Raw genomic sequence first — 4627 nt, forward strand, 5'->3', positions numbered from 1 at the left:
AGGGCCAGGGAGGATCCTGCCACTGAGTTCTATGCCCTTGACCGGAATCGAACCCGGGACCCTTCAGTCCGCAGGCTGATGCTCTATCCACTCAGCCAAACAGGCCAGCACTGAAATCAATCCTATATAATAAAAGGCTAATATGCCACCGAAATCAATCCTGTATAATAAAAGGCTAATATGCAATTGTTCCCTCGACCAGGAGTTTGACCAGCCCCGCCCCCAACTGGCCCCCCCACCCTGATCGGGTGGGTTGGCCGGACCCCACCCGTGCACGAATTCGTGCACCAGGCCTCTAGTAAAAATATTTTTAAAAAATTAGGGGGAGACACCTTGAGATGTGTGCAACCAGTTTAATGATGATGAAACCGTGCAGATGCCAAACTATGGAGCACCAGGGACAGGCCTGGCGGAGGCCTGGGGGGACCACTACAGCTCGGGCAGGGGGAGAGGGGGCCGCCTAACGCTGACACGGGGAGGGGACGTCCACTGGCGGCTCGGACCTATGACATTCCTCGGACGGGGGTGGGGAGGGGAGAGGGGACATGCACCGCGCTGTCCACGCAGGAGGCAGGAGCGGGCGGCCGCCTTCACTCCCGAACGTAAATCCTCGTGCAGACCACGTCGTCGGCGCCGAAGGTCTGCGAAGGGAAGGGAACGGTTACCGCGGATCCCTAATAAGGCCGCTTACTGCCCCATTAAAAACGCTGCGAGACACATTCAATTTCCTGCGCCATGAGCTCTTGTTCAGCCCTAAGTGGGGTTTTTTTGTTGTTTTTTTGTTGTCTCTTTCGTTTTTTTCCTCCCTTAAGCCCTGTATTGGCAGCGAGGCCGCCAGGGTATAGGGTTATGTGACGGGCCGTTCTCCTTTGCGTCTGGGACCGGCGCGTGCTGACACCAGCAATCCCTGCTCCCTGACTTCGGTTTTACAATTAAATTTAAAGTGCCTGGCTGGTGTGGCTCAATGGTTGAGCACCAACCTAGGAACCAGGAGGGTCACGGTTGGATTCTGCCGGGGGTTGCGGGCTCCATCCCCAGTGTGGGGTGTGCAGGAGGCAGGCGATCCATGATTCTCTCTCATCATGGATGTTTCTCTCTCTCTCTCCCTCTCCCTTCCTCTCTGACAACAATGAAAATATATTTATTATCATTATTTTTTAAAATAACACTCTTTTATTTTTTGATAACCCTCACCGGATGATATTTTTCCACTGATTTTTAGAGAGAGTGGAAGGGAGGGGGAGAGACAGAGAGAAACATGGACGTGAGAGAGGCCCATTGATTGGCTGCTTCCCCCACACACCCCAACTGGGGCCGGGGATCGAGCCTGCCACCAAGGTCTGTGCCTTTGACCGGAGTTGAACCCGGGACCCTTCAGTCCGAAGGCTGATCCTCTATCCATTAAGGCAAACCAGCTAGGGCCTCTCTCTTTCTAAAAAAAAAGAATATTTTTATTGCCCGACCTGGTTTGGCTCAGTGGATAGAGCTTGCGGACTGAAGGGTTCCATTCCTCAGGGCACAGGCCCGGGTTGCGGGCTCGATCCCCAGTGGGGGGCGTGCAGGAGGCAGCCGGTCCATGGTTCTCTCTCATCATGGATGTTTCTCTCTCTCTCTCGTTCCCTCTCCTTTCCTCTCTGACATCAATAAAAAAATATGTTTTTAAAAAACATTTTCATCGGAATACTTTTAGGGTAGAGCCCCCCTCTCCAGTTCTGAGGCCCCCCACCCTCCACGCTGTGTCACCCGGAGACATTTCCCACATCAGCCCCACGTGCCCGACCCTCCGAGGCCACCGGGGTCTGTGAGTGCCGGTGGGGGTGAGGGATGGATGTGAAGTGTCTCTAACCGCCCCCCCCCACCCCAGCGCTGACCACATACATTTCTGAATTCTTTCCCAGGCAGGAAAGCGGGCAGTGAGAAGGGGAAACAGTGAAGGCTGGGCCCTCAGGGAGCCAGAGGCTCCGGAGCTGGGGGTGGGCAGCCTCGGAGAGTCAGCGCAGGGGTGAGGCGGGCCGGATGCTGACCGCAGCCACCTCCAGCCCCTGCTCGGCCCCACGGCACAGCGACGTCCTCTGACCGAAGCTGTCATCGGGGGCTGTCTGCCCGCGTGTTAACCCGGGGCAGACAGGGTCTCTGAGGCCTGAACGGTGAGGTGGACGGGGCGGGCGAGGGCGCATCTGGGCCAGGACTCACCAGGATGAGCTCGTCGTTGGCCAGCTCTCGGGTCCAGTAGGTTTTGGGGCCGTCGCCCTCCAGGAGGGTCTGTGTGCAGTGGATCTTGTTCTCGTGCTCCCAGGTGGGTAAACTCTGTGGGCGGGAAAGGCAGGGCGACATGCATCACGTCCGACCGTGGCAGCCGGAGCCCGGACATCCATGAGGGGCCGGGCAGGGCCGGCCGAGCAGCCAAGCAACACATGGTCCCCGTCAGCAGGGCTCCGGCCCTTCCGAGGCACCCGAGTCCACATAGGGGTGCTGGTTGCCGATTGATGCTGCCTCTTGCACGCTTCCCACTGGGGACCAAGCCCTCAACCCAGGCATGTGCCCCTCCGAGGCACCCGAGTCCACATGGGACGCTGGTTGCCGATTGAGGGGTGTCTATATACCTATTACACGCACACACACACACGCGCACGCACACGCACCGAGGCAGCAAAGCCTCCGGCAGGCTTGGCAGCTCCAGGGAAAAAATTGAGAGCTCGCCACGCTTCGTTCATGGACCGCCTTCCCGGCGATTTTGTTTTTGTTTTTTTAAATATATTTTGACTGATTTCAGAGAGGAAGGGAGGAGGAAAGAGAGAGAGAAACATCCATGATGAGAGAGAATCATTGATCGGCTGCCTCTTGCACGCTCCCCACGGGGGACCGAGCCCGCAACCCAGGCATGTGCCCTTGACTGGAATCGAACCCAGGACCCTTCAGTTCACAGGCCGACGCTCTATCCACTGAGCCACACCGGCCAGGGCCTGGCGATTTGGGTTTTAAAGGCGAGAACCTCCACACGTCAGAGCTGCAAAATTTTCCGACGGCTGAGACACCACGTTCGTGACCACATCCGCGGGCAGAGACGGGGCTCTGCTCCCCGCACGGATTCGGGGAGGACCCCTCCGCTTCTGGGCGCCCTTGTCTGATAAAACGGGGTGTCTCTGGCTCTGAGGAGAAAAACTCGGGGGTGCCCGGCCGGCTCAGTGGCTCAGTGGCTGAGCCTCGACCTTGAACCAGGAGGTCACGGTTCGATTCCCGGTCAGGGCACATGCCCGGGTTGCGGGCTCCATCCCCAGTGTGGGGCGTGCAGGAGGCAGCCGGTCCATGATTCTCTCTCATCGTGGATGTTTCTCTCTCTCTCTCCCTCCTCCTTCCTCTCTGACATCAATAAAAATCTATTATAAAAACAAAACAAAACTCGGCCACTTTCCAGGTTGCCTCCCTCCAGAAAAAAAGGTAAAAACCCAACAAAACAGCCCTGTAAGCAGCGGTTCTCAACCTGTGGGTCGCGACCCTTTCACAGGGGTCGCCTAAGACCATCGGAAAACACATCTATAATTACATATTGTTTCTGTGATTAATCACTATGCTTTCATTATGTTCAATTTGTCACCATGAAATTGGGGGTCACCACAACTTGAGGAACTGTATTAAAGGGCCACGGCGTTAGGAAGGTTGAGAACCACTGCTTTAAAGGGTCCTCCTGCTGCAGGAGGTGGAAAGCAAACCGTGGGGGGGGGGACCCCCTGCCGTCTCCCCAGATGTTTGCACAAAGCAGAGCTGCCCAGGGGGCTGGGGACCCAGGACACCCCGGGGTATTTTTTTAACTGACACACGGGCAGTAGGTCAGGCAGGACGGGGGACAAAGCCCTACTCTCCGGGCTGAAATCAGAATGACCGTCTCAGGCGGTAGCCACTGTCCGGGTCCCCCCAGCGAGCCCTGCCTGCGGTTTTTTTCAGTTTTTCCAGTCGGGGTGGCGACAGAGGCTCCGACCCCCACCCCCAAGCCCGGCCGTCATTTTCAGGCCCTGCCAGCTCCAGGGGCCCAGCGTTGCCCTGGGGGTTGGTGAGCTCCTGGGGCCGTGTCCCCTCTGGGTGTCCCGGTCCCAAGCCCTGTGCCCAGCGATCCCGCCCGCCCCGCACGGCAGACTCAGGGAAGGCGAAAACAACGCCTCGCTCTCTGGAATGTGACCAGCTTTTCTTTAAAAAATAAAATAAAATAAAAATACCAGGGGCAGGAAGGCATTTAAATGTCACTTTTGAAGGAAGTGGCCCATGGGCCCTGGAAAGACGGGCGTGACCAACCCTCCGTGCCACTCTGGGGACCACCCCAATGCAAACCTGCCCACCAGCAACCGGAAGGGGCACCCCCTGGCTCACCCCCCTCCCCACCCCCGCGTGCATCTTGCCCTGGACGCCTGAGAGCGAGCGAGAGAGAGAGAGAGAGAGAGAGAGAGCCCTTCGTCCATCCCCAGCCAGAATCCCCTTTCGATTCCACCTTTCCTTTAAGAAACCGGTGAAGGTGTGCGGGAGAGGTGCGGGGAGCGGGGAAGGGCCCCCCCAAGACTGCCCAAACTGGCCCCGGAGCGTCTCCAGGGGCGCAGGGACGCGGGGGCGGGACCCCAGAGCTGCCGATCCACCTGCG

At 57.9% G+C, this 4627-nt stretch overlaps 1 long non-coding RNA gene across 1 annotated transcript; it reads right to left on the bottom strand.

The window, feature by feature from the left end:
* Window positions 1-333: 333 nt before the first annotated feature.
* LOC106727509 lies at window positions 334-2398 on the bottom strand. Its single transcript, XR_001363728.1, has 2 exons — window positions 2194-2398; window positions 334-641 (listed from the first exon to the last, which is right to left on the bottom strand). It is a non-coding gene; the product is annotated as an uncharacterized LOC106727509 (long non-coding RNA).
* Between the last annotated feature and the right edge of the window lie 2229 nt (window positions 2399-4627).

The sequence above is a fragment of the Myotis brandtii genome, unplaced genomic scaffold (assembly GCF_000412655.1).
Source record: "Myotis brandtii unplaced genomic scaffold, ASM41265v1 scaffold439, whole genome shotgun sequence".
NCBI classification, from domain to species: Eukaryota; Metazoa; Chordata; class Mammalia; order Chiroptera; family Vespertilionidae; genus Myotis; species Myotis brandtii.